The sequence below is a fragment of the Electrophorus electricus genome, chromosome 9 (assembly GCF_041902795.1).
Source record: "Electrophorus electricus isolate QZ-2024a chromosome 9, ASM4190279v1, whole genome shotgun sequence".
Classification (NCBI taxonomy): domain Eukaryota; kingdom Metazoa; phylum Chordata; class Actinopteri; order Gymnotiformes; family Gymnotidae; genus Electrophorus; species Electrophorus electricus.
This window is the reverse complement of record NC_137505.1, coordinates 18652749-18679143: the sequence shown is the minus strand read 5'-3', so window position 1 is coordinate 18679143 and position 26395 is coordinate 18652749. Positions and strand designations below refer to the sequence as shown.

The window sequence follows — 26395 nt, the reverse complement described above, 5'->3', positions numbered from 1 at the left end:
GTTTGACCCTGAGTGTTCCACACACTGTATTCGTATTCATTGTAAGTGTTTCCAACTTGACTGTTTGCTGTGTTGGTTTGGTCTAGTGCTTTGTCCTTGTTCTTCATGTTTTGTTTTTGTTGTAAATAAATGTTTACCACGGAGCCCTGCCTCGGCATTCCACTGCCTCGTCATGTTGTTACAAGTGAATATTTATAATTCATTGTTTTGCAATGTTTTAAAATAAAGATTTTAAATATTTATATGGCGATCTTACATCACAAATGACTTCACTCATATTATTACTCAATATTTATTCATTCACTGAATGGACACTTTATTAGAGACACCCATCTAGCAGCATGTTGGACCTCCTTTGGACTTCAGAACCGCAGCAATTTATCACGGAGTAGATTACCCATGTGGACAGGAAAGCTTCTTTCAGTTGCTGCAAATTAGATTACTGACATGCCCATTCTACCTCATCCCAGAGTTGCGGGTTACGATATGGGGACTGAGAAGGCCAGAGAAGCAAAAAAAACCCGCTAACATTTTCCTGGAACCAGCCCATGACTATACGAGCCCTGTGTCACGGTGCATTGTCCTGGTGAAAGTGTCCTTCCTCCGTAGGTTAAACAGGGATGAACGTGGCGGGCCAGGATGCTTAGGTCAGCCCTACTGTCTAAACGTCCATCCGCAGGTATCAGAGGACCTGGGGTGTGCCAAGAACACACTCCTCACACCATCACCCCACCTCCACCAGCCTGGACTGTTGATGCCTGGCAGGAAGGGCTCATCCAGCCAAATTCTGACCAGAGGAATATGCATCAACATGGTGCAACGGAAATCTGGATTAATTTGACCAGGTGATGTTTATCCAGTTCTCAGTGATCCAACATTTGCGCTCTTTTGCCCACCAGAGTGTCACATTTCTCTTTCCCTTAGACAACAATGATACTCAAACTGGTCCTCTGCTGTTTCAGCACATCTGTGCTAAGGATTGATGAGTTGTGTGTTCGGACATGTTAGCTGGAGCACCAGCATTCTCCAGCCGGCAGCAATTTGCTTGACTCTGCACCGCCTGTTTGTCAGAACAATTCTCAACATCTTCCTTAGACCCCTCTCATTGAGGAGTTGTTTATGTCCGCCAGATTCCCTTTCGCTGATGTTTTTCCTCGATCATACCGTTCTCTGTATATTGTCGACTACACTGCACAAGAAAACTTCACAAAGTTTTTGAAATACTGGTCCCAGCTAGTCTAGCACCGATGACCATACCTCATTCGAAGATTGCTTGTTTTTATCATTCTAACGTGAATTCACTTTGAAACTGATCTACAGAAAACGTGCTCATCTGAATATGTAACAATATAACGATGCTGCTGGCCCGAGTGCCGATGGGTGTGGAGCAGGACGCACAGACTCCCTCAGTAGTGAAAGACATTTATTAACACAGAATATATACTATGATGGTGGCACTCACGCACAACATTAATGACGGACATGACTATACATTTAATTGGTCACAGGCTACAGCTACATTTAACAGTGGCTACACAAACATTTAACATACATCAGCAAACATCTACATAAACAATGACCAACAAGGGAGCAACAGGGGTTTAAATACAGACAAAACACAACACTAAATCCCTTGCAGGTGTGTGCTATCCCAAGGGGGCATAGTTACAAATTAGACAACCGTAGACAACCGTGAATCCCCCTGCACGTGGCGGGCCATACCACGTGGGGAGGAAGAGCAGTCTGTGACATCAGGGTCATGAAGCTCTAATCATTAAAGGGGTCTCTAATAAATTGGCCATTCAGTGTATATTATGCACTGCATGATATAGAAATTTCTTTTAATATGGTAAGTAATCAACCTCTAATGGACTAATAACAACTCTCTGCCAATAGTAAGACTGATATTTTAAAGCCTAAATCTATGGAATCTGTTTTGTCAGGGAACCTAAATTCATGACCATCTGTTAATGTTGGTATTGTGGTCACTCAGTGTTCATGTGCAGAATATGAATGCTTTCCATGTCTTTACTTTGACATATTTTTGCCGTTTTCAGTGTGATTTGTTTGCTCCTAATTTTGCATAAAACATGTTAAATTCAAACTATTTTTACTCTCACCAGTTACTTATTTAGTTGGTGAGCAAAAGCTAGCTGTCATACCCTACAACACAAATAAATGTAGGGTTGATCAATCCCATGCATTTGAACCATTGCATATAGTCAAAAAATATGATAATCCACACTCTCTATTTGTAGTTCTGCCTTAGTGTAGCAGGCTGGGAGGTCAGTGATTAGCACATTAGGAGCACATCCACTCTGACAATTCCTTTCAGCAAACTCAGCAGTTTTTAAAGCAGTTTTATCAAAGTTATATCATTTTTTTTAAATCATTTTTAAAATCCAACACATTTACATTATACTCTGCATGAATTTTGGCCCTGCTATTGTGTTACTCTGAGCTAGTTCACTTGATCACACTGGTAAGCAGCCTTTTGTACAGAACCACTAGTTTCCTTATTTTTGGTTTGCCAGGAGCTTCCAGTTGACAGCAAGAATAAGAGTGTTCCCACTGCAGTCGTCTTTCTCGCAGAACAACACTGCAGAGTTATCGTTTACTCGTGCTACAGCAGAGCTGTGTAGCGTCAGCCTCCAGGAGATGACTCTATTTGTTGTGCATTTAACAAGAAGTGACTATAGACCTGCCGTCTTTTCCAAACAGGCAAACAACTGCTGCATGAGACACAAACATGACTCAGCAAAGCGCAACACAGTGCTAATAGTACTATCACATCACAAGTGCACATGAGGCAGTTTTATTTCCCCGGGGCTCAGTTCTCTATGCCTCCTCCCGGTCAATGGCTAGCATACAGGGCAGAGTGGACCCGTGCGCATGGCCGTGTGGAAGCGCTGACCTGTGGAAAACTCTCTCCTGTGACGGATAGTTGTGCGTGGAGCTGAGCTTGGCCCCAGTGTGTGGGCTGGAGTCCTGGGAGCGCGCCTCCGCATCCGTCCCCGTGCTGCTCTGCTGGTGGGCGCTGACTCTCCGGCGTGCTGCTAATTGGCTTGATAATTACGTCCCACCTTGGCCGCAAGTTCAGGCACGTCAGTTCGGCCTTGCGGAACAGCTGATCGCAAGTTTATTTTAAAAGCATCGAAGTGGCAAGAAGTCCAGGAAGAAAGGCAGATTCCTCAGTTCATATACGGCACACAGGCCGAACATACTCATTGCTGGACCTGGGCACGCAAGTTGCATGTGATGCTGGTTACATGCTGATGCTGTGATCCATTTGTTTCAAACCCCTGTCATCGTGCTAACCAGCTCCAGCTCAGCGAGCTGCTTTGAGTTGAATTGGGGGCCGAACATACTCATTGCTGGACCTGGGCACGCAAGTTGCATGTGATGCTGGTTATATGCTGATGCTGTGATCCATTTGTTTCAAACCCCTGTCATCGTGCTAACCAGCTCCAGCTCAGCGAGCTGCTTTGAGTTGAATTGGGAAGAGTGTTGAAAATCCCCCCTGATAGAAAATCCTCTTGAGCCTGTTCACTTGCCTATTGATCCAGCGCCATTACTCAGAGCTGTTACTCGGAGGAGGTCTTTATACCTCCTTAGAATGCTGTTGAAATGACAGTGTTGATTAGTGACTGGACTGTCTGTCAGAGACTATGCAGATGACTTCGAGCAGAGGCTCAGTGCTCTCCCGTAGGTGAACAGGCAACTGGAAGACTCCGTGCATTAACTCTGCTCATTCTAAAAGTTGAGCCGTATATTCGTAAAGTGTGTTTATCGTGTAGTAGAAGTGCTGTTTCTGGATATCACACTTGAGATTGTAATTACTCTGAAACTTTATTATAGATTAATACTGCGGCACTTCAGTACATAAAGTGTTTAATGGAGCACTCGTCCCTGTCCTACCTGTGTGAACTGAAAACTCCTCAGGTCAGGTTTAGTTTATTGTTGGAAGGTGTCAGCAGAATATAGTCCAGATAGCTCTTCTCCACATTCATTTGCACACATTAAAGTGATTGAGCCCCCTCTGTGGCAAGTGTCACTGCACATTAGCAGCTACAGCATGACAACAACCACTTGTTAAAGTACGGTGGCCCAGAAGTGCGAATAGCAAAACAGATGCACCTATATATGGTTCATTTCTGTACAGAATAAAAGAGATATCTTTTATATATATATATATATATATATATATATATATATATATATATATATATATATATATATATATATATATATATATGAATTTTCTCTATACCATTCATGATCCACTAACATAATAATGAATTTAATAATGAATACAGTGCCTTTTAGTTACATTTATACATATGTATCAACATTAGTGCTGGATGATAAAACAATCTTGAAACAGGATCGTGATAAAATTTTCGTCGATAACGGTGATAAGCTTTTGACATTTTCACGCGATTAGTATAGATGTACGAGTCTATCACAGCGGAAATAAATGTGATGACAGTCAGTCAGTCAGTCAGTTTTGGGTTGCACATCTAATTACATACCTGTTTCCCACCGCAAAGCATTGTTTGCGCTATAGGCTGTTAACTTCACTGATACAAAGCTCCGAAAACTAGGGGAAAAAATTGAGTGGAACCAGCGAGTGGCAATGAAATGTGAAGGTGAACTCGTGATATTCTTTGAAGCTGATGAAAGTGTTGAAGAGCGATGGAGCACAAATTAGGATGGCCTGCAAAACATGTCATTGGTCAGAGGAAACCAAGATGGGAAAAACAACAAATCTTTTACAGAGCAGCCACACCCACAGTGTGAAATTGTGACTCCTGTTAGACCGTATCCATTTTAGCTGCGCTTTCTGTGCCAAAACAACAATAAATTGTGTTGTCTGTTGCGGCCATTACCCCATATGAAAGAATATAATGAGCACAGTCTCAATGATACAACATGCACACATGTAGCATAATGACTAGTTAACACTGATTACATTTTGCACTTTTTACACAGAGTGATGTGAAACCAGTACATAATTTATATTACTTTATTTTGTTAAAATAAAGAGTACAGCATGTTTGCAGTTCAATTTTTACATTATATTACTTTATTTGTTCTGTTATAGTCAGTCATTAACAGAATGCTCTTCAAGCTGGCAGAATTATGAAATGATATATCGTGATAAATATTGATATTGACCAATATGGGCAAAAATTATCGTGATCATATTTTTGCCATATCGCCCAGCTCTAATCAACACGCATAACAACACATACACAAGCCCACAAACAAACATGCATAAGGGTGCATGCACGCACATGTAGACACACACTTCATTATTTCTTTTGTTTGATTGAGAACCTGGCCTTTTTTCCTTCTGAGGCCCTGACGCTCTGATCAGTCGTCGCTGAACTGAAGGGCATGCAGCCTTGAGAGAAACGGTGCAATCAGCAGATCTTCACTACTTCCTTACGCCGTGCACTGAGGCTCGCGTGTCTTAAACACATGCCTCTACTGTAGCATAACACAGAGTGCAGCACATCCGATGGACCACCATACTTTAGAATATTTTGTACAATTGAAAAATTTCTTCCCAACATGACACTCTGATGCATCTCCAGCATGGTAACCATCATATTCACGTAGCGCTTTATGTATGCTTTCCTGACCAAAAGTGTTACATTTAGTGTCGGACACATTTATTAGTTTGCTTGTTATCAGCAGAGCTGCATAGTGTAGTATTGTTATGATGTTTCCAGCCATAGACAGAGAGTGCTCTGTCAATGAAAATCCTTACGGCTTTTAGAAACACTCGTGAGTACGTATACTGTTGCCTGTGTTTGCGTGTGCGCACGGGTGCGTGATTCTGCGATTAATGCCGCAGATGGGAATGCGCTATACCGGACTCGTATGGCATGCTTCCAGCCTTTTGTGGCGCTGCTGCGATGAAGACGTTTTAGCGGGGCAGCCTCTTCTTCTGTCAGTCCTGTGCCAATGCGGCACGTCCTGCTCACTGTCCCGTGTCCTGCCTGCACGCGTTGTCCTCGGCTTGGAGCGCACCCTGACTGTCCCCGCGGCCGGCCCCCACCAGGTCGTTAAGGGGACGTTGTCCAGGTTGTCCTGCTCGGCGGAGGCAGGACCGGGAGCCGCTCCCTGCTGTGGTGGAGGACACGCAGAGGGGGTCGGGAAAGGTGGTTGGTGGGGGTGGAGGGGGCGTGGAGAGTGGAGCGTGAGCTTGCCAACAGAAGAGTCTGTGTCAGGCACAGGCCTCAGGAGGAAGCTTGAGAGCGCGTAAAATAATGAGTCGGGGGGAGGGGGGGGGGGTACGGTGCAGAGTTATACCGCCACAAACACGCACACATACAGCAGACCAGCGTGAGCCCACCTCCTGTTCAGGGGCCATCTGCTTCTGATAGATAGGGTGAGAGCGAGAGAGAGAGAGAGAGAGAGAGAGAGAGAGAGAGACGGAGAGAGAGAGGAAGCAGGACGATGAGGTTCCAGCTCCACCGCATGTCTCTCTGGCTTCACTTTAACTAGAGCAGACCGGCAGCAGCCCAGGTGACGTCAGCGCTAGTGAGACAGAGCTGCAGAGAGAGAGAGAGAGAGAGAGAGAGAGAGAGAGAGAGAGGTCGCGGCTGTATCCACAGCCAGCTGTTCCACACAAACCTGTGCACTAGAGGTAAACGACAAGCGTGGCAGTGAACTTCAGCTGTACATGTTTATGTAGTCGCACATAAAGCACAGCTTCACGTGGGTTCATCCATGTACGTCAGTAACGCGCTGCACAGCAACATCCTGGCTCCACGGGTGAGCCAGTATCCATGCATGCCCCTCCAAGCTGCCCCTGTCCCCTGCTTGATACACACGGCTGTGCTCTAAGAGAACGGGTGCTCTAAGAATAGCCTTGTCGCATGACGGACTCTCACAAAGTTGCGCCAAAGGCTCACAGATGCTAAGTGAGAAGCATCATCACTGGCCTGGTGTGACCCCCCCTTCAGACTATCCAATCAAATTTCAGGAACATTCCAGCCACAAACACACACACACACACACTCACACACACACACACTCACACACACACTTACATTATACTGTCGTCGTCCCCCTATCTGTATTACCACTTCTCCCTCTGTTTTCACTCGGTTATCTGATATGCTCCATGGAGGTCCATCCAGAGTTCATCTTCTAATTGTTGTTAATCCAAAGAGGGCACCATTTGTCATGGTTAATCCAGGGCTATTAGGAGAGCAGCGTGCTTTCTGTCTGAAGCCTGAACATACAAAGGCTGGACGATACAGCACACACCTCCCTGTTCTTGAGGAGCTACGTTTCCCCCCCCCAGTACACATTCACAGGAATCAGACCGAGTCTAGCTGCTGAGCCCAGCTGACCGCGAGCCAATTAGATTGGCAGTGTGGCTAAACCTCCGTACAGAATCCAATTACAGGCACCATTATGACGCTCCTCAGCCGTCTTCTCTCGTGGTAATGGCTGCCCGTTAAAACCGCGTGTGTGTCGCCGTCCAGACAAATAACCCACCAGCCGGCACCTTAGAACAAAGGCCCCCATCGCAGCTGGATCCCTTCTCTCCTGCCTGTCTGTGCTACAGGCTGTTAACTTCACCCATACAAAGGGCGTGTTTACCAGGGCATTACGCAACACTTTGCACCCACCTCGTTTTGAAGATGAGATAACGCCGGTCACTGATCACCGCCGTTACTGGCGCAAAATTTTGCTTGTCACATACGCGTTGCCATGCTGGACCGGGCTAATTACAGGCTAGAGCAGAGGTAGCCTCTGTCTGCCCAGGGATCAGTGACTGGACCGAAATGGCATGCCTGTTATTGCACCCGCGAGGCGAGGAAAGCTTGCAGGGAGGAAGGGAGAAAATTGAAAGATGGGGAATTTCGCCTCCTAATTTTTGAAAGGCGCGAGATCTTTTCAGAGTGAGATGTTTTTAGACACAGCACCGCAGATGCAGAATTGTAGAATTCTAATAGCAATTATACATAATATCTCTCAATTGGCTTGGCCAACTCATAATACACTGACTGGCTGCTATTTTGTGCTTATCAGTTCCTCAAGTCTGATCATGGAGGCCTCTCATCTTCCCAGCTGGGCCTCAGGCAATCTCAGACAATCTATGGAAACCCAGGTTCACTGGCCAGGAGCTCACTGTTGTGCTTTGATTCTAACTTCTGCTCCGGGGCCTCGGCCAATTGTGGGTTGGTCATGGTTCATATAAAGTTCACTTCTAAATATAAAGAAAATAAAGAAAGCTTCTAAGAAAGAAATAATCCTCTGTACTCCCCGACACCTATCAAAACGTCGGGCACTTTGTGACAGTGAGTGTGTGAGTGGCCAGTGCATAAACCTTTGATTTATTATTATGAGTAAATAATACCAGCTCATTTGGCCAGAGTCTTTGGCCTGCTTGTTTTAATATCAAAGCACTTGAGACTGTAAATTATGAAACCTTGCAGTAGTGGTGACTATATACAGATTATGAGTCACATTCATGGTAATTCATGGTTATTCAGGATGTTTTAAATGGTAACTGGTGATAAAGTGTCAGACGGTAAACAAGGTGCTGTGTGAGGCTGTTTTGGAAGGAGGTGGACTCTGTTTCCCACACACAGAGTTACTTTAACTCTCTGTGAAGGATCATGTATTGCTCTTTTTAAATACATGTCGTTCTTTTAATATCATGTTCTGGCCAAGATGGCCCTGTATTTGTATCATCCTCATTATTAGGTAAAAAAGTACTTGTTGACCAGGATTCAAATGGTCCAAGTTCATGTCTCCACTTTAATACACGAGCCACAGCTCTTGATCTTGCATACAGTAACACTAAAAGTATTTCATCTCATGTCCCAGCAGACGGCTTTGCACTGCTTTATGGCCTCCCAGAAATAAACGCACAAAAGCACGTACGCGCACAAAGACAGAAGGAGGTCTCCACTGGTGGGCATTTAACACAAGCCGAAGGATCTAATTTCCCCGACCCGTGTGTCATAGAATAGAGTGCACACATTTGAGGGAGGCGTGCAGGAGAAGGCATTGTCTACTGACCGCTCAGTGACACCGTTTCACCGTGAGTCACACATAGAGGATGGACTGCTCTGATATCTCCGTCTCGCTGTTTTTCACTCATGTGTCTCTCTCTCTCTCTCTCTCTCTCTCTCTCTCTCAAGCATAATTCCCTCCTCCTTCTCTCTTCCTCTCGTCAGTATTTTTTCTCACTACTTTCACCCTCTTTGACACAATTTGAAAACACACTGTGCTGCTGCCTCCACGCCCCCCCCGTGTATTAATCGCAGGAAGCGCCTGCGGCTCCGTGACTAAAGGTGGTCCAATGTGCAGGTGTTATTCTGCCTCCGCTCGCCTGATGCAGCCCGTGTGGGTCATGTTCCCAGAGGTGAGAAATAACCCCCGCAGGGGGTTTTCACACTGTGCAGAACCCACCTCCCCATCTACCACCCAAAAGCCACACGCTGCTCTCAGATGCCAATACCAACAATGGCTTTTGGCTGCTATATACCCACTAGCCCCCACTGAAACTGCACTCTCACAGCACAAATTACCCATAAACCTTTTCTGATGTACCCTGTGGTGCTATGCATAAACAGTGAAGTGAAGGGCTCTCTTTTATTTTTGTCAGTCCTGTGGGAGTGCTGAGTTTGGGGAAGAAGCAGGTCCCGCGTTGTCCCGCCTTGTCCCGCGCTGTCCCGTGCTGTCCCACAGCACCTCTGGGCTTAGAGCTGGGCTTCGCGACCTGCTGTTGCGGGGTATGCAATGCACTGGAACTGGGCTGCTGAAGAGAGGGCCAGTTGGGCTAGTTGGGAACTATGAGCGCTCACTGTTTAACTACCAAATGTTTTGCTTACTGTTTTGATTGAGCGCACATGTACATTAGTGTGCAGTGTGGCCTGAATGAAAGCGTGAGACGAGAACACACCGTGTCTGTGGGCTGCGACGCATTAGAGACAGAGACGGGCAATCAGGGTCTCCGTTTCAAGGGAGGTGTAGCAGGCAGGCAGAGCATCCTGGCTTTTTTCCCCGAGACTCAGCATGGCGTGTGCGTGAGATGGTGGCTTCTCTGCAGGCTCCTTCTTATTCATAGCAGAGGTTAACATGCTGATACAGTGAAGCAGGGACGCAAGGATATGCAATTCCACACCCTCTGCTGATAGGCACAATGAGGAAGGGCAAGCAGCCGGCCCAGTTCGGCTCCCGTGCGGACTCGTGCGCAGCACGCAGCCCGATAAAACCTCACGTCTGGCGCCGCGCCCACACAGCTTCTCGTGCGGCCTTAGTTCCCCGTAAAATGCGCCGTTGCCAGGCTGATATTTCCCTGACATACGTTATCGGAGATAAGAGAGAATGTGTTCTTCCGCCCGCCGTTTCTCGCCTGCGTGCCTCCACGCCCGCTCGACCGCTTGCTCGCGTGCCAGCCGACAGTTTCCTGAAGCATGGGTGAGTATGACGTTCCCCACCTGTTTGAGGCACGTGAGCCACAGGTCTGCTAGTTCCTTCCGCGCATGGTACCGCAGGTAGCGCGCCTTCAAAACGCAGAGCTGCGTGGCCAGAGGGAGGCCTACTTTCAGAAGTGGAGCAGCTGACGATGCGAGAGGGTGACCTGAATCCTCTGGCCAGAATATAGGTCAGTGTAGCTGGCTACTTTTCCTGCTCGCTTGGCTCGCTGCAGTTTCAACAGCTTTGAACCGTGGCCCCTTTTAAAAGGGTCTTCTTCTAATGAATGTTGTATTATATCAATATCTATTTAATTAGTGCTTTTAACGTCCCCCTGTCGGGGCCAGAGCCACTCACGGCAGGGTCGCTCACTAAGGGCCACACACTTGAGCGGTGCTCACATTTGATTCATGCTCTCTCTGTGCCTGGAGAAGACGTCTTGGCCGGCGCTGAGATCTTAATCATGCTAATTGTGCTTTCTCTTTCGTCTGTGATCGCACGAGCAAGTTGTAGCTAATAAGAGTCGCACTGCATTAGAAAGGCTTAAAAGCGGGCTTTGGAGGTTCATTTGCTCTTGAACCTCGGGGCTGAGCGCACTGCGTGGCATGCCGTGCAGCTGTACGGGTTGACAGGTGCAGAACTGACGAGCCGCGCTCGCTCTAAACGAGACAACGTCACTCTGTAACCAAGGCTGCTTTTAATCTGTATGCCACGATGCCCTTCAATGGCTCTTTACTCCTCAGTGGCAGCTAGATATTGAATGCAACGTAGCGACTAAAAGAGACACTAAACTCTCTTAGCGATCTGCATGCCGCACGTGTCATTCCTTGAACATTGGACTTAGAGTGCAGCTCACGAACGTGGTGCTACATATTTGGAACCCTAGTGAGATGATGGGTGTCTGAGTGGTAGTCTGAGCAGAGTTGTATGGTGAGACAAAGTCTGGGCTGTGTTAAGAGCCGATCTCTCTCCTGTCGCCTCCTGACCCCTCCTGGGTGTGCCACGGCACCTCCTGTCTGCTCCGCGGCGCTGGGGTGGCCGCCGTCCCCTCATTGATGGGGATATGTGGCTCTGGTTGATCGATGTTTCAAAGCCATCGATCGTCAGCCTGATCAGCGCGGATGCTGGCCAGGCTCGGTGTCCCGGCCCATGGCAGGACTGCACTGGCTGGCCCCATCCATGCCAAGAGGCTTGTAAAGAGCAAAGAGTGGACAACTGCTACCCAGTTGCACACTGTTCACCACATGTGCCTCAACCCCTGAATAAATGGATGCATAGTTCATAGGTTTGTGGTTTTGTTCAACCTACTGTTGAACTATATGGTTTAGCAAGGAATTAACGTGACAAACTCACACATGGCAAATGCATTAGACAGCCTTCCACTCACTTTTACCTTCTCTCTCTCATGCCGAAACATGTCCTTCTCATTATTTGCTAGTGCTTTTTTTCATTTTGTGGTGTGATTTAATTACAAATAGATTAATTTGAATCTAGTAATTAAGCTCTCCAAGTGGCAACTTTAGAACTTATGCACTGATTAATATTTCACACCTGTTGACTGAAATAAATATTAACAAGCTAAATTCTTACATTTATGGAATTTAGCTTATCCAAAGTGTCTTAAATTACAGAGGGTTAAGGGTCTTGCTCAGGAACCCAACAGTGGCAGCTTAGCAGTGGTGGGGCTTGAACCAGCAACCTCCTGATTACTAGCTGACTACCTTAACCACTGGCCCCCTTGGAGCCTATACTGTAAACATAATGATCAAAGCCCACTAGAATCCACTGTATGTGCTGTTTATTTCAGAGTGACTGCAAGTTGTTTTTTTCTCTCTTTCACCTCTCCCCACAGTGTACAGGCTGTACTGTAGTCTGTTTAGCTCTGGCAAAACATAATGAAGTCTATAAATCTTGTCATTTACTGGTGACAGAAAGCACAGTGAGTAATACTGTGATTACAGTGTGTAACACGGAGAGACAGAGCCATCTTAAAGGCCCATATTCTATGAAACAGCAGAGGATTTCAAAGGTGGTGTGACATGCTATGCGTTTTATACATGCTGTATTACCAGAGCTTCAGTGGAGCATTAGATGTCTCCATTAGACTATTGAAAGCAATGTTCACTTAAGCTCAAGTTCTGTGTTTTAACTATATTTTGATACAATTATGAATGCCCCACAAAGCAATGTAGGTGATCTATCAGTGGAACTGGTGCGTCTCTGCTAGTGTTTGTGAAGGAGGGCCTTGCAGACGGACCTGTCCGAGGTGATGGAATCTAGCCTTTAGAATATTTGAGATATGCCCTTCTCCAGTTGTCGCTGGTATTATGCTCAGGTCATGATAAAATCTTTCCACTTCAAGTCCCAGATTACTCTGTTCCCCATGCCTGTAGTTCTGTCTCTACATGTGAAAGTACAGGCTTCAGGGGCCTAAGGGATGAATGGACTGATTTTTGCTGATTTTTGCCTTGTTCTGTTAGGAAGGGGTTTGTAACCCTGGTGTTTGACATCTGCCACCCTGAGCTTAAGCTAAATTAAACAGAATTCATCAAATATTTGCCAGTAGCCTGGTATGATCAATTAATATGAAACTCCAGGAGAAAGGTAGGGAAAGCAAAGTTAAACTTTTTTGTCATATAATTTCTCACAGGCTTGGATATGCCTTATTCAGGTGTGTAGTTATAGAATACAGTGCAAGCGCAGGGTTATCAGAAACCGCTGGTTTCCGAAATTCAACCTACTTGATTGCGGTAACAGGAAGAAATCTGAATCTGTGACCTTGTGGTTATGTGTACACAAACATTATTGTAAATGTTTCACTTTGGTCACATTATTGTGTATGTTTCACTTTAGTAACATTATTGTATATGTTTGGAAGTTGACCTGCTTTGTTCAGATTGCAAGTCACTCAAATGAACTGTCCATGATTGTCCACCGGAAACTGTTGCACTTTTTAGTTCCCTTGAATCATGCTGTTTGCCACAGCTGGATGCCACTGTTGCCTGTGGCTTGTGCATCAGAGATCTGGACCCATACACCCGTGACAACTTGTGTTGTAAAAAAAAAGCATACAAATAAATTTGAACATTACTTGCCTTGACTTCCTGTAGCTTTCCTCTCACCATCCATACTTTACTGAGGCCCAAATGGCCAGCCAGCCAGCGACACACAAAAGCCCGTCTGGCTCGGACCAGACATTATATGAGCAAGGGCTAGGAGGGACGGGCAGGGAGGAGGGAGGAGATGTCTAGAGGTCAGCAGAACGCTGGACCACTTTGGGCCATTCTCTCCTCTGCCTGGCATCTCATCACCTCCTGGGGTGGGAGTACTTTACACTCACTCAGTGAAATGAGATGTGAGCTGGAGTGTGCGTGTGTTTGATCACGGACTGACTCGCACAAGTCGGTGGCGAAGGAGCTCACATGTGCCGGCACCGGCTTTCCGAGCTGAATTGGACAACGCGGCCAGGAAGACTTTCTTGACAGCGAGCGGGAAGCCGCGCGTCTGGTCCGTGGAGCGCGCGAGGTGGCGCGGGAGGGTGCGCTTGCGTGTCTGACAGCGATTCCGCTGCCCCTGTCGCTCGGCTCGGACTGCCATGACAGGACCAGCTGGCAGGCGCCCGGCGGCGGGCAACCTGCCCACGCGCCTGCTCTCACTCTTCCTCTGGCTCTACTGGCTGTGATTCTCTCCCTGTTTGTCCCCCGTTTCTCTGCTCTTGTTCCCTCTCTGTGTGCATGGCTGCTTTTATTAAGTGTCACGCTGTGCCCGCCCAACTCAGGGTGCGTGCACGTGGGCCGTGTGGAGGAGAGGCGCCTGCGTGTGAATCAGAGCAGACGGCGTGGGGCCACTGGCGGCAGGGTACTTTGTGCTGCCATTGGCTGCATCTTCCTCCTCCTCCTCCTCCTCATCATCCTGTCCTTCTTTCTCACGTCTCTGCTTGTGCGTGATGCCTGATTGGGCTGTGATTCCCTGCTGAGTGGAGTCTAGCAGACAATGTCTCACTGAGAACATCGCCAGCTTATTGCTATTACTGCCTTGCTACCCTGCTCAGCGCCAGCCTAGCGTGTCCCCAGACCCCCACGCTCCACTCCTCACCCATGTACCGCGGACAAAGAGGTTTGGGATGTTCGGGTTGGGTCTGCCACTGAGTGGAAGCCCGCCAAAAGGTTTCGTGCGCGGATCTGGCGTTTCACCTTTCTCTCAGTGACACGTTTTGACATACCACGCAACCTATGTGCAACATCCTTTTAATACGATTGAGAGTGTAAACGAGGCCTCTGCTCCTTTTAATGGCAGATCTAACTCATGAATAATTGCAAGTGGTGGAGGCTTTCACCGGAATAAATCCTTTACTCAGCCAGGGGGATCTGTGGGTGTTTGAACTCGTCCTCAAACAGGTTATACCAGCTGAATGCGCAAAAGAGACTGATCTCAGATCAGACTTAAAGCGCAGATTATACCAATGCAAGCAAGAGGACCAGGGTGTCCAGGGGACCAGAGTGTCCAGTGTCCAGGCAGGGGTCCTGGCTGGGAGTCCAGGCCGATCAGCGCGTTACTGCAGGTATGCCCTGCATGGTCTCTGTTTTGCCACCCACCAGAGCACTTAGGCACGCTGCAGCCTACCTGCTGTGCCCCGCGGCACACGGCTTACTAGAGAGCTGGTGGGCAGGAGCGAGTGAAGAGGAGGTGGGGCCGAAGGAGGGCCTGCTCACGTTAGCATGGCTGGCAGAAGCAGGGCATGTTTTTTTTTTTTTTTTTCATCCCCCCCGTCTTAATGTGTCTCTTTATTTCTGTGTGTCTTTTCCCATCCTCGGCGGTTCGTTTTTAACGCGTCACGTGCTTTCTGGTGGCGCCCCTGGAGAGCGTCGTAAGAGAGTGACAACAGTAGCCGATCAGGTGCGGTATTCCTTCGCGACGGGCCCCTGTCGGCACGTGCCTTCTCCGAGGAAACCTGGCCCCTGCCTGCTCAGCTCTCCACTGGAGTGCGTCGCGCGCGTTGCCGTGGAGACACAGTTGCAGGCTCATTTATCGACCCCCCTTGTGAAGGAAAGAGAAAGGTCTCGCAGCCCCTGGGGGACGGAGACCCCTTCGACGAGCTCGCGGAGAACAACCGCTGGTAAACGAGCGCGCTGAAGCCCGTGAGCAGTGGTTCCCCAAGCAAAGCGCGCGCTTCATCTACTTACTGTATCTTTAATAGGGCCCTCGGGACCCGACTGGAGTGCGGCCCCGTGATTAATTGAACGAGCTCGATACAGACCAATTTAATTCATTGTTTATTGTCATCTGCACTTCAGGTGCGTATCGATTTTCGTGTTGTCTGGATGTGGAGCAGTTTCACATTTCCATATGAAATAGGCTGAGCTGGCCATTCGCTGCAGTACTCATCAATCGTTTCACTGACTGTGGCTCCTTCAGGTCCATCACCGTGCATGACATCAGCTGTGTCCTGTGTCTTGCATCAAATATAATATGTTATATTTCCTCTCACTACACATACGCGAAAATAATCAAACCTTTTCCTCAAGGCAACCTTGCTTACAGAATGCACTGTTGCTTACACACATACTCTTATTAAGTCATCCTGGCTAATTCTATCATGTAAACCTTTTTATGTGAAACATTTTGAAAAATTATTATTGTTATTGGTCTTATTATTATTTAGTATTATTATTTATTATTATTATTATTATTATTATTGGTCTTATTATTATTATTATTATTATTATTATTATTATTATCATCTCCTTGGTGCACTTTTGTGACTGACTGGTGCTGTATACAGCCTGGTGTTATGCTGGCTTTGCTCCAACTCAGGCCCCCAAATGTTCTTCGTTAAGACTGTGTTCTTCAGTGGAGCTCTCTGATTGGCCGGCCAACCGCTCGTTAAAGTCAGGGAGTGTGAGTGGGCAGTCCAGCAGCACACATCCAGCTGCCTTCCCTAAAAGCAGCACGGCACACGCCTGACATGGCCATTGATTCTTTGCAGCCAGAGAGCCTGGCAATGTGCCAGGGCTACGGAGCCAGTGGTGAGAGAGAGTGAAGAGTGTGCTTACTGCAGTGTGTGTGTCTGTGCTCGTGTGCTTTTGTGTTTTATGAGTGCTCAGCCATTTTAACACTGGCAATTTTTTTCCCCGATGGATCACGTCATGTCATGAATATCTGAGAACATGATGTCTATGCGTAAGGTGGTGCTGTTGTGTGTGTGTGTGTGTGTGTGTATCAGAGTGCACACTGATTGATGTATCCAATGTTCACATGGATGCTCAGTGCTGGGTGGAATTGCAGAGTCGGAGTTATTGATCGCGGGTCACAAGAGACCTGCAACCTTGCACCCACCCATAGGGGATCATTAGTGAGAAAGCTTGTGTGTGTGTGCACGTATGCCCATCTCATATGTGTGCGCACACAGACATACCTGTCATATCTTCTCTTGAGAGATCCCTACACCACCTAAAACTGTCCCCTGCTGTCATTGCCGTATTTCAGCCTTTTTAAAAACTTTAAGCCTGTCTGCAGGTGAAGTGCACACTGCTGAGTCTGCGTGGAACCGCCCTGTGTTTGTCTAAGGTAAAGTAGGGCATAGGTCACTTAGAGTAGACGTTTCATTTACAAAACTGGTGTATTTCAATACATATAGCCCCTTTTGAGCAAGAAGAAACTCATGAAAGCTCTCAAACTCTTCTTCTGATTCATACCGCTGTGTTTGCCTCAGACCTGCCCTTAACGTTGCTTGGTGGCAGCGGCTCCTGGACTGGAGCGGCAGAGCTTCTCCTCACATGCTGTCACAGGCCACTGCATTGTGGCTCACGTTGTTCATAAAAAATGTAATAAAACAAAAAAAGCAGCAAGTACCTGCATGTTCGCACCAGCCCACGTACTCCCTCCCACGCACGCCTCTGTGCGGCACGTGTTACCCGTGCCGGACCAGCACGCTGTGATCCCGGACCGGAGGCAGGCTTGCTCACATAGGCCGTGTAAGAGCATGGATGAGGGAGCAGGCGTGCCGTGAAGACCCCCAGTCGCACGTTCTCATGTCCGATCAACTCTGACTGCTCCTCACAGCGCAGGGTCTATATGAGGCCCATGCTTTTATAGCCTTGCAAGATAATGACGGCAGTTAATTACAGCTTGTCATCCGGTGTGCGTAGGCCATGGGGGCGGTGGTAGAGAGCAAAAAAGAGAGAGAGAGAAAGAGAGAGAGAGAGAGAGAGATGTCCTAACTACATGTTTCCACAGATTAATAAAATAACATTACCAGAAGCAAGGAGTCAGAGAAATCTTCTGAGAGCTATTGTTCGCTCTCCTGAGAGTTAAGGATATCTTCAAGTTAGTCTGAGTTAGTTTAACTTCTAAATCATGTTAACTGTTTTAATTATAGCTGCAGTTTGCTTCTCCCTCTCCCCACAACAGCCCTCTGTGATGTTGCGCTCAGCGACAGAGATTTTCTGCGGGTTTATTTAATTCCCCTAATTGGCCGCGCGCTTTAACCAGGAAACCCGCAGAGAGGCGGATTCATTATATCGCTCGCCACGTCCGCTGGCCTTGGCTGCTTATTTAGCCTTTATTGGCAGAACGTATCCACTCGTTTGAAGCTCTCATTCATTAAGTGCCGTGTGCTGTTGGCCGGATGCTGGCGCTACACGCTCTTCATCTCTCAGGACATGTATGCGTCTGGGCTACGGATGCTAATGTAAGATGATTCCGGGCTCCTCGGTGAGGAGTCTCACTGCTGGGTGGGTGCGGTGACCGGGTTTATGGTGTTTAATCAGAGTTTATGGTGTTTAATCACCTAATGGCAGGCTAGATTGAGCTGTCATGATTAAATAATGTGTGAGCAGTAATATTTAATCCTGGTGCTCCTGATTCTTGGAATTTGGGCAGGTGTTCAGTTTGTGCTGAACTGCGAGGAACAAGGGGTTCGTAACAGGACAGGGTTTCGGGGAACACGTATACAGCTGACTCGTGGAGGTAGTGACTTGTAATGAATGGGGCCGGTGTGTATTTTAGAGGGTGTGTAAGGAGAGAGAGAGAAGACCTGGTATGCAGGTACAAACACACACACACACACACGCACGCACGCATGCACACACACACATGCACGCAGACAGACAGACAGACACACACACACACACACACACACACAATGCACACACCTGAGCCCATTCCCTCAAGGAGTCCAGCTGGTAAATAGCCCACATTACTATAATGGCTGGCCACAGGGCATTTGCCGGTTGATAGAATTGAACTGTGTTGAAAATGTGAATGGGTCCACACAGAGCTCCCGTGGTCCCTGTGAGCATTGGGCTGAATCTAGGTGAAACATTTCCCCACAACTGTCACTCTGCTGACTCCACACTGATAAACTGTATACTCCATACTGTAAACACTGTACATATTAATCTGTATTTTAACAATAGAATGTATTTTGCTCTTTAGCTATATATTTGACACATTTGTATCTAATTATACATGTCTATCTATCTATCTATCTATCTATCTATCTATCTATCTATCTATCTATCTATCTATCTATCTATCTATCTATCTGTCTATCTATCTATCTATCTATCTATCTATCTATCTATCTATCTATCTATCTATCTATCTATCTATCTATCTATCTATCTATCTATCTATCTATCTATCTATCTATCTATCTATCTATCTATCTGTTTGCACTAATGGTAGATGCTAACTGCATTGGACTGAACAGTGACAGTAGAGTTGAATCCATCTGTCTCTGTGTTCTGACCCTCTCCTGCGCAGCTCAGGTCAGATTAGACCCTGTGTTCTTCAGGACCTTCCTGTTGTCTCCCTCTGCCCATCCCAAAAGCAGCTACTTCTTTTGTCAATATTTCCGCTCTTATGAGCACAAGCTGGTGGAACAAAGCACTCCTCAATCATTCCCTTGTTGTGCTTGCTCGTTGTTGTCGTCACGTTGTGTAAGGCAAAGTAGCTGCTACCGCTGGCTAGACCGTTGTTAATAACAGAGTGCACTCGCTCTCCGCTCACATTGTGAGGCCACAGATTGGTTTGTGAGAGCTTTCCGTGAGCTTTCTGTGCCCTGCGTGACATCATTTTCATTGCGGTGTGCCTTTTGTAAGCGTATGCATATTTAGATCAATTAACCTCGAACGAATACACGGCAGCGTTTGAAGGCACATGTAACTGCTAATATCCTTGGACAAGGTGAACTACTGGAATTGTTTTCTTAAAATAGGTGGCACATTTCAGGATTGTTTTGTTGAGTTTGCGATAGAGACCAGGGCCAGGTTTTAAAAAAGTGAATGAACATTACTTTCGCCTCTGCTTCGTCAGTGTGAAGTCTCGGATTGCATAGGGAGTGCAGCTATTTCCACTGCTGCACAAGCAGATCGATGTCACTGGTAAAGAAGAGTCAAAGCTTTTGGTTTGGGTTTGGAATTAAGTGACAATGAATGTAACCGAGTCCATATTTCTAAAGAGTCCATGTGTCCATGTGCCTTATAAGTTATTTTCAGTTTTTGTGCCCATTCTGGCCGGGCCCTGTAGGAGAGCATATTAGTCAACCTTCTAGTTAAGCCCCGTGCTTTCATTTGCTTTCAAACTCCTGCCCTAACGTTAAACATTTCCCTTTTGTGTTTGTGCATCTTAACACGTTGAAATGTCTTCTGTTGGCTACCAGTCTTCACATGTGCGTTCCTTTGCAACTTTCGGCCATGACAGATTTGATCCGGACTGGCTAGAGGGAGACTCTGGAACGGTGCTCTCTGAAAGGCCGTGATGAGATTCTGTGGGAACCCACGCAGAGTTGTCATCCTCGCTGCTGACTTCGGTACTGTCTCGGAAGGGATAAGCAACTGCCTTTATCCATCTGGGTTTCAGAGGTCAGCGTTTGTCAGCCTCTTAGGTCCAGGGGTCCAGTATTTGTGTGTGCAGATCAGGCTCATGAATATGCTAAGATAAGATAAGATAAAATAAGATAACACCGAAGGAAACTGCAGCTATGCTGCGTAAGTGCGTGCGTGTGGGTGTATTTGGGTGCGTGTACTGGGGCACCCGTGGAGGCAACCGGTGTGTGACGTGTCAGGAAACTTTCTGGAGGTTCCCTGAAGGAGCTGGCTGGGTCGTTACCTAGCAACCACTGCTTACTGCAGGAAGACTCTCAGCTGTATCAATCAAATGTGGGACGGGGAGAGAGAGAGAGAGAAGCGATTGTGAGAAAGGTAACATGTCATGAATCAGCATAAAGGAGACTCCCAGCTGTGTGGGCTCCGGTAAAAGCCTCCCCAGACAGGAGGACAGGGCAGGGGAACTCAACCCAACCACTGCATCAAACATGCTTTACTGAAACCACTGGATCTTCGACTGGGGGTATGGTCCAGTCACATCCTGTCGATGTACCTGCTACGTTCCTTCAACGAGTAGGCTCATCCCTGCATCCCATGACACATGTCAGCGGACTGCTTCCGTGCAGCTGAGCACAGGGCTGTGATAGGATCGGCTTGCCCCTCCACCGCTCACGGTGGGCTCGGCGCGCGCCGGTGGAACGGCTTTACGAGTGAGCCGGACGAGCGGAGGCCATTTTGTGCACCACGGCGCCCGCTCTGCTTCCTCCCGCTTCGCTCCTCATCCTCCCTGGCTCGCCACACATTTATAGCCGGTGCTGAAAGGTCACTTCCTGTGCAGGACGGAAAACGTGACCACTGCTCGGTCCGCAGCTCTGCTTTCTGTGCTTTTTCCTCTCCTTTCTCTCATTCTCTGCCTCTGCCGTCATCTCCCCCGCAGGGGATTTAGATGCAACCTGTCACTTTCTGTTATTCCTCTCTCCACGTCACGCTGAATGATGTTTGCCAGGCTCCGGAAAGGACTTCTGAGCTTGTCCTTCCTCAGCCATCCTGATGCACGTCTGTTTAAACAGCTACGAGGGAGGTCTGTAGCATTGTCTGAGGCGGCAGTGCACATAGACTCACAGACAGAAACACTAAGGGACGTAGAACAAGGCTGCGAGGGTTTTGCAATAGCGTACTGATGGATCTCTTACCACTTTTTCATTTGCTGCGTTCACTTAAATAATCCCAGAGTCTGTGAGTTAACGAAACGTATTATTTGAAGTTTAATCGTCGTTAAAACGACCTAACACTGGATGTGTTTTCTTGTTGGGTTTTTTTGCAGCTATTTAAACAGCATTTCCTTACTCTGAATGCAACTGCACAAAGCAAGGTGTGTGTGTGTGTGTGTGCGTAAGATACTATGTGCCATAGAATCACAGCCAAGTGGAGTCGGGCTGTTGAATGAGACTCTTCTGGTACCTCTCGAAGGTGAATCTGTGTTGCAGAGTCCGCACTGCGAATGCATTGACACTGGGTTTCTCTCGGGCTTCTAAATATCCACAGAAAGTCATCTAAACTTGAGCCGTTTCTTTATGCATGGCTCCTTTCCAGCTGATAATTCCGTTGCTCCTACATGCCTCTAATAAATATAGCATTACTGTATCTCCCTGCTATGCGATGTAACACAGTGAAGCTTAAAGGGAAAGTCAAGCATTTTTCACAAACTCTTCTGTGTTTTAAAACGATTAATGCTGGAATAGTAATATATAATGCAAAATGTACCTTTCAATGGCTTCCACAGGGCACAGACCCACATAGAGTTACATACATAAAGCTACATAAACTAAAAACAGTTTCTAGCTATTACAGCTTTAGGATGCCACGTTAATTAATTTGTGATCTAATGCATCTACTAAAACATATTAGACTAAAAGAATTATTTGCCTGTTAGCATCATGGTAAGCATTTTGGTCATATGATCTGTAGGTATATGGATTACTCAAACAAACAAAATAGTACACCGCTAAATCATATTTACTGCCCACTCCCTGCTCTTAATGTATCTTTTCTTAATTAGAGCGGATATACTGACACGCTGTCTAAAGATAGCCCACACTGTAACATTCATTTGGAGTAAGTGCTTCTCGAAGACTTAATAAGACCATCCCGTGCATAATTATGCTGCTCCAGTGTTATAATTTGCATAGATGCTAATAAGCACAGTGGGCGGGGCAGGTAAAGTGGGAATGTGAGGGCTCGCTGTGATTGGCTCACTGTTTCCCACTTTTGTCACGTGATGTCCACTAGGGTGAGTCCAAGTGCTTTTTGTAGCCCAATAATTGCATGGCTTTGTCTGCTGCCATTTTAATACAGGCTCATGCACGGCGCAAATAGGAATGAGGAGTTTTGTGTAAGACCAGGTGAACGTAATAAACTGTGGCAGTTTTAGAACTCTTCATGTCTATATGTATTAAATACTATACAGTGTGTTGAAAAGATTGCAAACCCATTTTGAATTGCCTGGTTTTCTGCATGAATACCCCCGAAAATATGATCTGATCTTCTTCTCATTATAAATAAATAAGGATTATGTGTTCCAATCAGCTCAAGTGTTAGCTTGACCGGACCTGCTATATAAAAGCCCCACCGTTTTGGTTACTTTGCTCTCTAAAAACGAGTGTCAAGAGTATGGAGATGTTATAGATTCCCAGTGGGTCCATACTGGATTAGTTTGATGGCTGAGGCAAAAGTTGAGTATTTTTGTAAATGTACACAGCATTATATTTGTAGACTACATGGCATGGCAATAAAATATTGCATGTCGGCACATATCAGAAGCGTTTGATGGAGGCAGTCTAATTGGTGTGGGCTGCATGCGCTCTCAGGGTCTGGATCGCTTACAGTCATTCAATCAGGAAATCAGGGAAAAATTATTTGATTACGTCTGATTTGACTGTTGAAGTAAGCCATGCCAAAATTGTACATACATTAAAATGTTTTAAAAATAGTTTCAAATAAGAATATAGAAAATGTTTATCCGAATAAAAATCATGCGCTTGGTTTGTTAAATGAGTCTTCAATAAATATCACTATGACATAATAGATATGATATGATAAAGTACATTTTCCATTTTCCATTTTAGACGGCATTAATGGAGCAATAGAGAAATAAAGGGTGCACAGGCCTTTTACTGTAGGTGTGGTCATTCGTGGTTTATACATATTAAGTGTGGGTATGAAAAAAGGCTCTGATATGTTATTGAATGATAATCTTAGGAATCTTACTAATTTCCCTTGCAGCATTATACATTCCTGGCTGTACATGTAGTGTGTGGTCATTACGGCTGGGCCAAACACACACACACACACACACACACACACACACACACACACTTGGAAGCACTGGTCTTGCTCTGAAAGGATGTCATGGTGGTGTTACTACAGGAGACTGGAGGAATCTCTATGTATTTTTAAAGTTGCACCATTAGCCAGGGCCTTATTCGGTGATGGCTTAGAGTTATGGGCTTAACATGGAGATGCTGCTTTACGGTAAAGTTAAGGGCTTTATATGGCAAAAAACAGTTCACAGTGAGTTACTGATCATTTAATGCATCATGACAATACCAGTACTGTATTGTGCAACCTAAATTTCAGAAGGCACTGTGACTGTGTGGTTAGACAGCTGTGTGTATACTCTTGTTTAGCGTGTATGTAACCTGTTTACTTGTTTACTCTTGTGAATTGTGAATGCATGCATGCTGCTCTTCTGCAGCATCAAAAAGTGGCATCTTTGCTCTTTATTCTCTCCCTCTATCTCTTTATTCTCTCTCTCTCTTTATTCTCTCTGTTCTCTCTCTCTCTCTTTATTCTCTCTCTCTCTCTTTATTCTCTCTGTTCTCTCTCTCTCTTTATTCTCACTATCCCTCTTTATTCTATCTCTCCTCTCTGTTCTCTCTCTCTCTCTCTCTCTCTCTCTCTCTCTCTCTCTCTCTCTCTCTCTCTCTCTCTCTCTCTCTCTCTCTCATAAGATGAAATAGCTCGGTGTGGCCACTTGAGGGCATCTTTGTTGTCCTAAGCAAATATTGACTTTTTCTTCAGGTCCTGACAGGTGTGTGTTTTTATTTTACCTGAACCCTTCAGGCTTACCTCTACCTGATGCCACATACGCCCTTCATCAGTCCAGCTTCATCACTCACAGCCGGTGTCCAGGTCGTGCTGCTATAGAAGGATTTTGAATATCCTGTAAGATCATGAGTGAGCATAGACATACTATTCACATGTCTTTGGCAAAACTGTGTAATATATTCTGGGAGCAATGTTTGTACTTAGTGGCTGTTGAGGGCTGTTTCAGTATTTTTAAGTACTAGCTGACTTAAGTACATTTACTAGTCAGAAAGTCAGAGAAACAAACATAGTTATGATGTAATGTTTTAAAACACACATTTTCCCCTGTTTCTTGAGCAAGTCAAGTCACTTAGTTGAGTGTGCTCTTGATCTCCCTCTTGTGGTGTTAATGTGGAATGGCAGCATAAAACAATTTTTTAAAATAAGTAGGGCTGCTTTATCGTTGTTTCAGTTGCAGTTAACCAAATGTTAGTCCGTATGTAACTAACTAGTTAATCAATATGTAACTAACTAATTACTAATAATTAAAAATGGGCTCAAAATTAGACAATTAGACCAACTCAAAGTTAAAACATTTTTTGCCTCTTAAATTTGAAGCTTGAGTAAAGAATGGCTGGATTTGTCTGACTAGATTTTTGGAACTGTAACAATATAGAATGTTGAAGTTCCAAAAATATGTCACCCACTGAAAACAGAACTGAGTAAGCACACCATGCTGCGTTATGTTTGGGGCAGCTTTCATTCCACAGGTGTTTAGGATACACAGTGTCACTGGTTTCCATTCAAGTGACTTGATACCTTCATGTCTTTTCAGCTTTGGAGCCTGTTCATATATTTGTGTCCTCGCCCATAACAGTTAAGGACTCCTAATTAAGGACACTGAATAACCAGATTGCTTTGATGCTGAAATCTTGTCAGGTGTGATGTGCAAAGCACGGGGTAAGGAAGGAGTGTGCTGGTTTACCTGCCACTCTGTGTCGAGGCTAAAAAAGCCCTCGATAGCCACAGGCCTTTGTCTTCTCTGAGCTGGTGATCAGGCCGGTGCACCACTACCACTTTGATTAGTGTGTGTGTGTGTGTGTGTGTGTGTGTGTGTGTGTGTGTGTGTGTGTGTGTGTGTGTGTGTGTGTTTGTGTGCACTGCAGTTTACACAAGCACACTGCCATCATGCCTAATGCAGCCCTGTCTCTTTCTGCAGTTGTTTTGTTTTCCATAGCGGGATAATAACTTTTGCCGCTGGCGGTGAAAAACCTGACGCTGTGATACTGCTCCACTCTAACAGGAGCATGGGAGACCGGTCTGTTGTCAACGGGAATGAGACACAGCATGCGTGACCTGGAGCACATGTCGCTTTACATGTTCGCCCATCACATGGGCAGTCAGGAGAGCCCTGCCCACACCCCCCTGTTTAAAATTTGAATGGAAGGGTCCAAAATGGCCTCACAAATGTGTGTCACAGTGGCGCATATCACCATCTCATTAAGAACACTGTCTTGCTCTGTCTCTCTACTCTGAGTCCTGGGAGAGATGTCTCTGTCGTTTGCTTCCACGACGTCTTTACCGCCTGGTGCAAGATTCACCGGTGCTTAAAAAACGAATCACATGCTTGGTTAGAAATGATCAACAGCTTAAGCTGTACTGCTACCCATTCCTCCTCGTCCGCGTCACAGTTCACGTTTCAAAGCTTGGCGCGTGCTCGGATAGAGATTATTTGTAAGCAAGTCGGAGAGCATTAAATAAGCCAGAGAGGTCAGCAGACAGTCACTCGCCTGTGTTTGCTCGGAGATGCATTATTGTTCCACTTTCGCTGTGTACACTGGGAGTGGGTTTATTCTGGCCTAACATACTGCCACCAGGGGTAATCGTGGGAGCATTGAAAGAGAAGCTGCCATGGTCTGTGTGTGTGGGTGTTTATGTGCGTATGCAGTTATGTGTCTGTATCCAGTTGTCCTGGTTGACACCTATGTTAACTCATGCCGATGCCATTATCATCTACACCTGTGTGA

General features: G+C 46.2%; 1 protein-coding gene and 1 long non-coding RNA gene across 7 annotated transcripts in view; one reads left to right on the top strand and one right to left on the bottom strand.

Moving 5' to 3' along the window:
• Positions 1-26395, top strand: part of fgf14 (fibroblast growth factor 14) — a 111293-nt gene that overhangs the window by 39060 nt on the left and 45838 nt on the right. The gene's annotated exons all lie outside the window — the stretch shown is intronic.
• On the bottom strand, positions 5013-7549 carry LOC145659271 (uncharacterized). The gene is made up of 2 exons (XR_014125308.1): positions 7065-7549; positions 5013-6563 (listed from the first exon to the last, which is right to left on the bottom strand). It is a non-coding gene; the product is annotated as an uncharacterized LOC145659271 (long non-coding RNA).